At 37.3% G+C, this 12,865-nt stretch overlaps 1 protein-coding gene across 6 annotated transcripts in view; it reads left to right on the top strand.

Moving 5' to 3' along the window:
* LOC140500933 (glyoxylate/hydroxypyruvate reductase B-like) overlaps nucleotides 1–12,865 on the top strand; it is a 34,191-nt gene that overhangs the window by 9,560 nt on the left and 11,766 nt on the right. For 2 of the 6 annotated variants that reach the window (XM_072604017.1, XM_072604019.1), the window contains exons 2-3: nucleotides 8,827–8,919; nucleotides 9,802–9,902. The gene's annotated coding sequence lies outside the window, so the exon portion shown is untranslated. The remainder of the gene's footprint in view (nucleotides 1–8,826; nucleotides 8,920–9,801; nucleotides 9,903–12,865) is intronic. The other 4 variants (XM_072604018.1, XM_072604021.1, XM_072604022.1 and 1 more) reach the window with 3 other exon arrangements.

Genomic DNA, 12,865 nt, shown 5'->3' on the forward strand with positions numbered 1-12,865 from the left:
GATGGGAGTACAGTCTCAGTGCTGACCTCTTTGGTATTTATGTTTTGGTCCTTGTTCCATCGAAAGATTCTATGGTCTTTTCTTTTCTGATTTGCTTCTTACTCATGATAATCACCCTTTTCCTGGCTTTTAAAGTAGATCTCTACATCTTGGGTACAGGAGGCTCTGTCCCACAATTCTTGTGCCTAAAACTTGAGGCTTTGTGTATTGTGGCCTCTGGTTCTTTCAGCTAGAAGCTAAAATGCTCCAACTTACCTGGTGCTGAGCTGTCTGGTATTGGAAAGCAGAGGACAGGTGAGGTATTTTTGGGTTTCCCCAAAGTTACCCTGGAGCTAACTTGTTTAGTGTGGGAGAGGGGTGGTCTGGCCACAGGAGGTCTCCTCTGCTGAGCTAGAGCATAGGCAAGCTCAGAGGATGATAATCCTAGCTGTGCTAGTGTCTTCTCGATTCCCCTGGGCTGCTGAGGCATGCCTGGGATCCTGTGGTTGGTAGTTGCTTGCTTCACCCCCCTGGGGCTCAAGATCTTCTTCCAGTTTGCTGATATGTGGGTCTCTGGGACAGCTCTGATCCTGCACTGGTGCCCTTCAGTCATAGCAAGAGGAACCCTCCTTATTGATCTTCCCAGCCTCGGGCTAAGAGCCTGTTTACCCCTTATGCTGCTCTCAGTGTTCCAGTGTTTTTCCTGAGGAGATATTGCGTGGGCTCATCAAGATCAACGAGGGGAGAGAGATAGCAATTACTGATCACTCTGCCACCTTCAAATTCTGACCTATCATAAACACCCAATCAGGAGTGACAATTTTCACTTAAAATATGACCAAAATGTATTTATCTACCTTTTGGTTGTGTTCCATTACGTAAAAAATTTTTTTTAATGTGAGGCATGAAATGATTAAGTGCTAGTCAATCTGTCTCTCTGATCGAGGGGAAAAGTTTCCATCTTTCTTGCCTTTCCATCACCTTCAAAACCTGGCCAGAGTTAGAAGATAGAAAGAGAGAGAGAATTTTACCCATAATTTTCCAGAAATTTCCAGACCTTGCATGCTTTCCTTAAACTTTCTTCCCATGCTATTCTCTTTCCTACATGCTTATTCCCTTCTGGTGGGTTTTGCTTAAAGTCCCTTTAAGACTGCACACAACTTATTTCTTTCTGTTTCTGTCCTAACACTGCCTTTAGTCATCATATAAACTAAACAGTCTAGGATTTCTCTCTCTCATTCTCTGTCCTGTGCATCTGTTTCTCTGATGCTGTATCAGTAAGAGGGGGAGAGGGGGAGGGAAAGAGATAACCACATTTCAAGCTTCAGCTCCTGCAGGTTGGCTGCATAAGTATTATTTTTAACTCTTTGGGCACTGTTTTTATCCACATCAATCCTACCTTCTCAAAAAACTCAGAAGGCTCCCTGTTGCTTTTAAGATCATATAGAATTCAATTAGCATTTAAAGCATTTGCATTTTGGCCCCTTCCTACATTTCCAATCTTTGTACACTTTACTGCCCTTCCCTTATTCTAGGATCCAGCTACAATAGCCTCCTTGGTGTTTCTCCCACATGACAATCCATCTCCCAATTCCATGCAGTTTCACTTTCTCTCAGGGTCAAAATGCTCTTCCTCCTCACCTCTCCCTCAGGATAACAGGCTTGCTTCAAGGCTTAGCTCAGATTCCACCTTCTTCAAAACATCTTTCCCAGGTCCCTCCCTCTGAGACTACTTCCATTTAGAATGTGTCATGGATATACATAGATATTTATTTCCATGTTGTCTGTTCTGTGTCAGCAGGGAATATATTATCTGCCTTTATATCTCCAGTACTTAATTTGGGGCTCAACACATAGTAAGCATTTAGTGAATACTTCTTGGCTTGGAGGTTGGATTGGAAAGGGGAAAGATGATGTGGGAACACCGATACCAGACCTGTTGTAATAGTCCAGATGGGAAATGATGAGGTCTTGTACTAGGGTGGTGACTGAGCAGACAGAGTTCTCATAGTATATTGAATATACTATATTTTGAGCATTTGTTTATGTCATCTGTTGACATTTATACACATAATAATATACAACATAATACAATAAAAATATAATAAAATAATCAATATGTTTTTGGAGGCTGTACCATCAGAGTATAAACTTTAGGGAGTTTGATTTGGAGTCAAGGAATATGGATTCCAGTCATGACAGTGCTCCTTATTGTCTCAGTGATGCCTTTCTGGTCTAAAGCTGAACTTCTTATCCTGTCATTCTGGAAGGATTTTGAGTACAGTCACCCTTGAGAGACTGCTTCCAGAGGAGCAGCCCAGCTAAGTACATCACCAGGAGGCTGGCCATTAGGTGATGAATTATTTGTACATGGCCACCTACTGAACAAAAAAAAACTACAAAATGTCCTTCTGTCCTATAGAGACCCCATTCATTTTTGAAATGATGCTAGTAGAAGAATAGGCTGAGGATATTAGGAATTGAAGCTTTTAGAATGATTTAAAAAGGGAAGAAAACTAGACCTTGTTTCATTGGTCCATCCCTGCTACCTATTTTCCCATAAGTCTCTTCCCTCTTGTGATTAAACTCCTTGAAAAAGCTGTCCACAGTGAATATCTACACTTGCTTTTCTCTCTTTCTCTTGTCTCTTTGCATTTGAACTTCCAAAATCATCATCATTCAGCTGAAACTGATCTCTTCAAAGTTGCTAATTATATCATTTTTTCCTTTTGCTTAATAAGTTTGTGTCGATGTCTTCTTTGTCCTACCTCATCATAGTTGTCCCCAGTGTCATCCCCTCTTACCTCCCTCTCACAGAGAACTGTCCTCATATAACAAGGTATTTTTTAAAAGAGTGAGAAAACACTCAGTATATCTGATTAATACCTTAGAGAAGTCTGAAAACATATATAATGTGCAATACCAATGGACTTCCTGTTTCCATGAATGGGTGGGTTGGTCATATCTCTTCATTTGAGTAATGAGTACCATGTTCTGTTGATTGCCAAGTCTAGTGTCCTTTTCTCAATCTTCATCCTTCTTGTCTTTTCTGTAGCCATTGACACAATCAATCACTATCTGATCCTTGATAGTCTCTTCTTTCTAGGTTGACACTGCTCTCTCCTAGTTCTCCCCTTATCTGCATGACCATTCCTCAGTTTACTTTGTTGGATCTTTATCCAGGTTGTATCTGCTAACTGTGCTTGACTCCCAAGACCCTCTTCTCCTTTTATGCTCTTTTGATTGGTGAGCTCATCAGCTACCACAGATTCACTTTCATCTCTCTAGTGATGATTTGAAGATCCATGTATCTAGCCCCAAGGCTTCTCCTGAGCTGTAGCCTTATTTTCCAGCTATCTATTGGATATCTCAAACTGGATGTGCTCTAGACATCTTAAACTTAACGTGTCAAAAAGTTGAACATGTTTTCTTTCCCCTAGAAGTCTACCCTCTTCCAAAATTCCTTTTCCTGTCATGGTGACCACTATCCTTGTTGAGTGACTTGGGCCCAAGCTCCCAATGTAGGTGTCCTTGATGCCTCACTTTCATTGCCCATATCTAATGTGTTGCCAGGTTCTGCCATTTCTACATAGCTCATTTATTCCTTTCCTTTTTGTCCATGCTCTCATCATCTCAGTCCTGAACAATTATAATGTCCTCCTGGTTGGTCTCCCTGTCCCAAGTCACTTCCCACTCCATTCCATCCTCCATTTAGCTGACAAGATTGTCTTCCTAAAGGATAGCTCTGACTGACTACATCACCCCTATACTCAATCATTTCCAAAAGCTCCCAGGATCAAATATCAAATGCTCTTCATAATCTGGTTCTTTGCTACCTTTCAGGTTTTCTTACACCTTACTCCCTTACATGTATTTTCCATCTACTGCCACAAGCTTCCTTGATATTCTTCAAACAAGACACTTTAATTTCCACCTCTGCTTTTATCCACTGTCTCTTCCCTCTTCCTGTAAAACTTTCCCTGCTTTTTACCTCTTGGCTTTCATGACCTCCTTCAAGATTTAAATCTCACCTTCTATATGAAAGCTTCCCCAGTGTTCCTCAATGCTAGTACTTTTCTTCTGAGATTCCCTCCAATTTATCCTGTTTATATTTGTGATATACCTAGTTGTTAGAATGTTGTCTCCCCTCCACTCACCCCCTTTTTTGCCTTTCTTCATACTCCCAGTACTTACCACAGTGACTGGGACATGAGTTCTATAAGAAACTCTAGGGTAAGGAAATTCCTTGTACCAATGCTAATTAATATTATCTGTACAATTTTGTTTGTAAAAAATTGTCCAACAACTTTCTTGTGTATGTGTCTGAACTGGATTCAAATGTAGTTCGTCTTTGATTGTAATGTGTTTTGGTTTTTTTTTGATAATAAAAAAGAAACAGGTAAATAGTGTGGTTCCTAAGACAAGATGTAGCTGCAGGGATCCTTATCATTATGTATGGTTTAGTGATCCACTTTTCTATGTGATATCTCAGAACTAGAGCACTAAGGACTTAATGATTTATTTAAGGATACACAGGTGGTTCCTCTCAGAGGCAGGACTTTAAAACAGGTACTGAGCAAGTCAGTTAATCTCTGTCTCAGTTTGCTAAACAATTTCACAATAAAAAATAAACTGTGATAAAGACAAACTGGGCTACAATTTCAGAGCTTGACCAATTTATTGGCAAGGCACGAAATTGCCAGTAAGTGGAATCCAAGGCCTCTCCATGGCCAAGGACCTCTCTGACAGGCAGAGTAAGTCTTTTATGTAGTTGGTTACTTAAGGCATCAGGGATACAGAATAAGCTAAGACCGTGATTGGTTTAACATGAAGATGATGAGTGGGCTTATATTTGATTTGACTCAGAGAGCACATTTCCATATCCCAGGGCAAAAGGGAAAAGCACAGGACTGACTCTTATCCTGTGGAAAGACTTGTGGTAGACAAACATATTATGATGAGGTTGACTTATCTTCCCTTTCCCCTTCCTCCCTTCCAAAAACTTACAAGTTTTGAGTCTTTGCAGTCAGCCTGTAGCCCGCAGGAATAAGGAAGCTAAACTCTTACAGACTCTGCCACTGAGGCCTCTATGATCAAGTCCAGATCTGATCCATAAGTATTGATACCTTGATTAGATACAATTCTCCATCAATAAATAATAAGTAAAATAAAATAAATTAGACTCAGTTTTCAATTTCACAACTGCGAAATGATGGTAACAATAGCACCTCCCAGGGTTGTTGTGAGGATCAGATGAGATAATCTTTATTGTGCTTTTTTCCAGCACTTAGCACAGTGCCCTGCATATTTCTGTTGTTACCATTGTTCTGTCATCTCAGACGAGTTTGACTCTTCATGACCTCATTTGGGATTTTCTTGGCAAAGACTACTATAGTGGTTTGCCATTTCCTTTTCCAGGTTACTTTACAGCTGAGGAACTGAGGCAAACAGGTTTAAGTGACTTGCCCACGATCACATCGTTAGTAAATGTCTAAGGCCACATTTGAACTCATGAAGATGAATCTTCCTGTTTCTAGGTGTAGCAGTCTATCCACTATGCCATCTAGCTGCCCTGTGCTTAGCACAGAATGGGTGCTATATAAATGCTTATTCTCTCACCTCCATCCCCTTTCTGATGGGAGGACCAGTTCTATCTCCTATATGCCATGGTATTTTTCAATATTTATACAACATTTTAAAATTTACAGGTGTACAAGCAATCAAAAAACATTAAGTACCTATTGTATGATAAGCACTTTGTTAGGCACTGAGTCAAAGCATTTATTAAGTACTTACTATGGTCAAGATAGTATACGAACCTCAAGAGATACTAAGACATAAAAAAGCAGGTCTTTCTATCGAGAAGCTTGCCTTCTACTGATAAAGAGGAAGGATAGAGCCAACACTTATGTCAATAGGTAGGTGCAACCTAATTCGAGTAGGGAAAAAACACAACTAGGGTCATCATAAAAGGCTTCTCCAAGTAAAAAGTACCTGAGTTAAAGCTTGAAGGTTTTTAAAACAGAAAAATGAAGCAATGCAGTACAGGAGTGGGGAAGAAGAGCAACCTTTGTAAAGTTGTGGATTCAGGAAATGGATTACACAGTTTGGAGACTAGCAAGTAGGATAATCTGAGTAGATAACAGAGTGGGTGAAGTGGAAGGATGTGAAATAAGTCTGGAGAGGTGGGCTCAAGCCAGACTGTTAAAGGCTTTAAAAGCCAATCTGGGAAATTTGCATTTTATATGAGAGATAATTGCCTCTGGAGACCAGTGGAGTAACATGGTCAGATGTGTACTTTACAAAGATTATTTTGGCAGCTATATAGAGGATTGACTGGAAAAGGGAGAGCCTGGAATCAGGAAGATCAGTTTTGAGACTGGTACAATAATAGTCTAGGTAAGTTATAGGTGCCAACCTGAAATGAAGAAGACAATGAAGGTAGGATCTTTCATCAAGTTGAGAGATTTGTAATTTGGGACATCACACAGAACCAGTGTACAGGAGGGCCCAAATGAAGCAGAAGGGGTAGGTTTTAAATACACTTCAACTGGGAAGAGTTCTCTGGAGCTTTAGCAACAGGGAGGAGTTAAGCTGTTTTGCAAAACAGCCAAAAGGGTGGGGAGCACCTGAAATTTAGTCAGGATAGTGGACTCTGGGTGCTGTAAGTTTCCTGAGATACCACAAGAACTGCTGTGACCATGGGGTCAGTGAAGGTAGCCCCTTCTGATTACCACTTTCAACATAGATAATGAGGGCCAAGTAGGTCTTGTTAGTGGAGAGAAGAGAATAGATGCAAGGTATTGTGGAGGTGACATCTCATTTCTCACTCCATGACCCTGTGAGCTAGGTATCATTATCATCAATTTCAAAGGTTCAAAGAACTTGTGATTGTTCATCCATTTTCTATGTGTCAGAGACATAACTGAAGCCCAAGTGTCTCCTGGCTACAGGTGCCAAAGTGATTCTTCTAATGTATTAGTCTAACCATATCACTGGAGTGAACTCCAGGATTAAATGTCAAGTTCTCTGCTGGACATTTCACAAAGTGACTTCTTTCTGTCTTTCCCAACTTCTTTGACTTTTCTCCCCTCCAGCCTCTCTCCAATCCAGCAGCACTGGCCTAATTGCCATCCCTTGAACATGACATCACGTCTAGTCTCCTTTGCATCCCTATGCATGGCACTGGCTGTCCTCCATAGCCATAATGCTTTCCCCTCATCCCTCTACCTCTTGGTTTTCCTGGCTTCCTTTAATACCCAACTCACATATTAACTTTGGCAAGAGGCGCTTCCCCATTTGTTGTGGGTGCTCAGTCATGTGATCCCATTGGGAATTTTCTTAGCAGAGATACTGTAGTGCTTTGTCATTTCCTTCTCCAGTCCATTGTACAGATGAGGAAATAGGTAAACAGGGTTAAGTGTCTGGTCCAGGGTTGCACAACTAGTAAGGGTCTCAGGCTGGATTCGAACTCACAAAAATAAGTCTTCCTGATTCCAGGCTCAGCACTCTATCTACTTCACCACCCAGTTGACTAAAGGCCTCTTTGCTGGAATTTCCACTCCTTTGTTTCTGGATATGTCTTTTATGTTCCTACTTACCTCATTAGTATGGAAATTCCTCAAGTATACACATTCTTATGTTTGTTTGTTTTTTTATCCCCAGGGCTTAGCACCTATTAAATGATTAATAAAGGCTTGCTAACTGTCTGATGATGCCCACTATGCAACAAGAAATAATTCCATACTTGGATTTGGAAGAATGTAGTACCCCACCCCATCTCTATCCCTCCTGCAACCTTGGTTGGTAGTACAGAATATCTTTAAGCATTGAAGGGCATGTAAGCAAAGGAATTAAATAAAGTAACATCAATGAGCAAAGACGCAAGAAAACATTTTCCTGATAAACTTGGGGCCTACTCCTTTATAAATGCACATACTATCAGTAGGAAGAGTGTAGGTCATATGAGGAGAGACCCATCCTTAGAGCACACCTGGTCAGGGCAACAATGTTCCTGGGGCAGGTGGTTTTCTCATGCTATTTCTCTTTGTGCTGTCAGGCCTTGCCCCTTGGGTATGTGATTGTGGAACTTCTGTTTCCTTTAAGTGTCACTCAGAGAAGTTGGTTACAGAACTGTCTCTTGTTTTCTTGAAAAGAGCATGCTCTGGGAAAAAAGGTACGAAAGTGTCCTTTCCCTTTGATGCAGCCACTATAACTATATTCTAAAAATAGCAATAAAGAAGAAAAGACTCCGATGCATAGAAATCTTCAAAGTAGCAGCATTACGTGGAGGAAAAGAATTGGAAACTGAAGGGATGCCCACCAATTAGGGAATGGTTAAATATGTTATGCCATATGGATGTTATGGAATACTAAAAGTGAAGGAAGAAATGTTACAGGGATCGACTCAGTGATTTGTGGGTTTGCGGTAGTTTGGGAGCAGATTATTTTGTAGTCCTCTCAGAAATAGCACCAGGATGGAAGTCACTTTTATAAATTTCATGTTTTTTAAGCAGCTTGTTTAAACCACTTGGGTTGGAGTAACTATCATTTCAAGCAGTGTCTTTTCATCTTTATCTTAGAATCATGGAATTTCAATGTTTTTAAAAAGCAGCTACATAAAGCTTTAGAGCTCTTCTAACGCATATGATTCAAGATTGATATATTTCTCTGGTTTAGTAGTTAGTAATTTTAAAAAGTATGTTTTACTCACTAAAAAAGTAGCTTGTACTTCGTAATATTTGCTACCACGTGATAGGTTATAGTTTCAACCTCTCCCTCTCACTGTCATTACTAGGAAACTCCTCTTTGAATGTAAAACTCTTCTTCCCTTGTTGTTTCCCACAGTTTATTTGTCTCTTTGCATAGGAATTGTGCAGAAGCATCAAGTCAATAACATCTTTTAGAACTCTGAAGTTCTTAAAGACAATTTCAACAAAGGTAATTTCTTTTTCTACGTTTAATTCTTAAATCATTTCACACATAAGGGGGGAGGTTAATCTCTAAGCAATCCAAAGGCCAAGGTGCAATCATCAGTATCACATATTGTAAAAAACTAAATTATCATTTGGTTGTTGTTGTATGTTTGTCCTCCACATTTGGTTAAGTCAAGACAATAAGTAGAAATTCTTTTTTTCTTCTAATTTTGAAGGGTAGGTTTTAACAGTATAACATACTGTCTCACTTGGTCCTTATCTTTTGGCCTTTAAAAAGTAAAAGTATTTACTTCTTCATATTTTTGATATAAATCCTATTATTAAGTAGTTAAGAGAGCATTGTTTTATAGAAGTGCAAAACACTCCAGCAACTTTGCCATGAAAACCCCAAATAGGGTCATGAAGAGACAGACAAGACTGAAAAGACTGAACAAGAGCATTGTTTACCTAAGACAGACACTTTCAGTCCTATACCTGAATCAGAAGTCAGATTCGAAAGTACTGAAAATCTATAGGATTAGAGGTGAATTTGGAGTAAAGTACTTATAACATCTTTGATTAGAGAGAGACTTCTTAACCAAGCAAGGGATAGAGGTAAGTGTAAAAGAGGATATAAACAATTTTTGAATAATATTTTATTTTTTCTCAGTTACATGTTAAAAATACTTTCTGACATACATTTTTAAAAATTTTGAGTTTAGTTCTCTCCCTCTCTTCCTCCCCTCTCCCCTCTCTGAGACAGCAGGCAATTTGATATAGGTGATACATGTGTAGTCATGCAAAATATATTTCCATATTAGTCATGTTGTGAAAGAATGCAGAGGCAAAAAAAAAAAGAACAGACAAAAAAGAAAGTGCAAAATCATATAATTCAATCTGCTTTCAGACTTCCCATCAGGTCTCTCTTTGAAGGTGGATATCTTTTTTCATCACAAGCCCTTTGGAATTGTTTTATTTTTATTTTAATCACTGTATTGCTGAGAAGAGGTAAGTCATTCACAATTCATCATTACACAATAAAGCAATTTTTCTTATATTAAAATGATAACGCCTTACCTGAACCAAATCTGTGCAGCTAGGATAAGGGAGACAATGTAATTTGTAAGATGAAATCTTTGCATCAAATATCCTTGATGAAGCCTATACATCCAAGACATATAAAAACAAATAATGATCAAAAGGTATTATCAAATAAAAAACTACAAATTGAAACTATTTTTTCATTTTTTTATTTCATGATGTTTAATTTTTTTCAACGCTACTTTTGTGAACTTTGCAGACACCAAATAATTTGGGCATTTTTATATATATATTAAAATAGAAAGAGATGATTATATGTGGAACTGTGAATTGATAGTCTGTGTAGCTTTTTTCTTTTTAAATAAGCTTATCTTATATTTTCAAAGCTGTCCTGATTGCCTGTGATCCACTGCCCTTCCCAATTTCTGTTGTCTTCTGTGTCTTTAAAAAAGCACTCCAGTGACCCACTTTAATTCTCTTTCTTTTTCTTTCTGTTGGTTAACTTACTTGCTGTATTCTTTTTGCTAATATCTTATTTTAAAATTTTGCATCTATATTCATTAGAGAAATTGGTCTAAAATTTTCTTTCTCTGTTTTGGCTCTTCCTGGTTTAGGTATCAGAACCATATTTGCATCATAAAAAGAATTTGGTAGGACTCCTTCACCAATTTTCCCATATTTTATGTGAATTTTAGTAGCTAGAGTCACAAATATTTCATGTGTCACATAATTATTTTACATGGAAGTTCTCTTCCATTGAGATTTCCAGGTAACGTAGAGAAATGATGTTGATTTCTATGGCAACTCAATGGTACAGGGGAGAGACTACTGGGCCAAGAGTTAGAAAGACCTGAGTTCAATTTCGGACTGCAGACATTAACTAGCTTGGTGATGTTGGGAACATCACTTTACCTTAGTTTGCTTCAGTTTCCTCATCTGTAAAATGGGGGTAATAAAGGTATCAGCCTCCCAGGATTGTTGTTTGGACCAAATGAGATCATCACGACTCACTTAACGCAATTCCTGGCACAAACTAAGACATATATACATGTTGGGTACTATTACTTTAGTCTTTTTTATTTTATATCTTGAAATTTTGCTGGAATCATTGTTTCAATTAATTTTTAGTTATGTCTTGGGGGTATCATAGTATCCTTTGTAGAAAGTGATAGTTCTGTTTCCTCTTTGCTTCTGTGTATTTCCTTGGTACTTTTTTCTGGACATTTTTATGGCTAGGATTTCTAGCCCTATGTTAAGTAATACTGATGATGCATATCTTTGTGTTACACCTGATTTTATTGGAAAGACTTCTACCTTTCTCCATTACATGCAGCATCTGGGTTTTAGATAAATACTGCTCATCATATTAAGGACAGTTCCATTTATTCCTATGTTTTAAGAAATATTAGAGTTTTCAGCTTCTATTGGTATAATCATGTACTTTTGTTATTAATATTGTGTGTTATGCTTATAGTTTTTATTATATTGAACCAACCCAGTATTCTTGGCATATATCCAAACCAGGTTATAGCTTAAAGTCATTTTATTATGTTAATTTAGTCTCTTTTTATAAAAAATAATTCTATTAATATGTTCTGTTTCTTACATCATCATAGTTATTCTCAGTATTGATACTTTCTCCTCCCAAAGAAGCATGTCATATATAACAAATAAAGAGTAAAAACAGTAAAAAAAAAAAATCAGCACAACTGATAAATACATTGAAATTATCTGAAGACAGGTATAATGTGTAACAACTATGGACCTTCTACTTTAAGACATGGGTTGGGAGCTGTCTTCATATCTCTTCACTCAAGTCATTCTTGATCTTCATAATTTTGTTACTTTTTTTTTTTTTACTTTTCCCTATACGACTGTTCTTTCCATTTACATTGTTGTAGATTTTGTGTATTTCACTTTTCGGCTCTGCTTACTTCATTCTGCATCAGTTCATGGAGATCTTTCCATACTTTTCTGTATTCATCACATACATTATCTCTTACAATCCAGTAGCAATCCATTATATTAATGTATCAGAATTTCTTTAGCCATTCCCCAATCAGTTGACATCTACTTTGTTTCTATTTCTTTTCTGTCACAGAAAGTGTTGCTACAAATATTTTGGTATATATATATATATATATATATATATATATATATATATATATATATATATATATATATATATATGTATATATATATATATATATATATATATACATATATATATGGGGGCTTCTTATTAATAATTTCCTTGAGGCTGTTTTGGTTTGTATTCTATTATTATTCATGATTTTATTACTAGTGATCTAGAAAATTCTTTCTTATGCTTGTGAATACTTTGCAATTCATCCTTTGAAAACTCTATGCTCACTATGGTCACTTATCTTTTGGAAGCCACCCTGCCAATGCTTCATTTAACGTTTTATGTTGAGGTTTATTTGGTTAATTGGTCTATAATTTTGTCTGTTTCGTCTCTACCTAATTTAGTTGTCATTAAGAGATTTGTATCATAGAGTCTTAAAGGGAACCTTTCCCCTGGACCTTTTTTTTTCTGTAAATAGTTTATGTAATAGTATAATTAATTGTTCCTTGAAAGTTTGATAGAATTCACTTGGAAATTCATCTGGTTCTGCCCCTAGATTTGTCCCTGTAACTTAATTAATGGAAGATTTGATGCTTTTCTGACACTGAGTTTTGTAAATAGTCTAAATCTATGTCTTGTTCTGTTAATTTGCATATTTTATTTTTATATTCATCCATTTTCTCTGTTACCAATTTTTTTATGCCATAAAAGTGGGCAAAATAGCTTTTAATAGTTGATTTCATCTTCATTTCTCATATATCCTGTTTTTCACCTTTGATTAAAATAATTTTGTTTTTTCAACACACTAGTGATTATTTTATTAGATTTTAAAAATTTTAAGCAG

This window comes from Notamacropus eugenii, chromosome 4, assembly GCF_028372415.1.
Source record: "Notamacropus eugenii isolate mMacEug1 chromosome 4, mMacEug1.pri_v2, whole genome shotgun sequence".
In the NCBI taxonomy this organism is placed as follows: Eukaryota; Metazoa; Chordata; class Mammalia; order Diprotodontia; family Macropodidae; genus Notamacropus; species Notamacropus eugenii.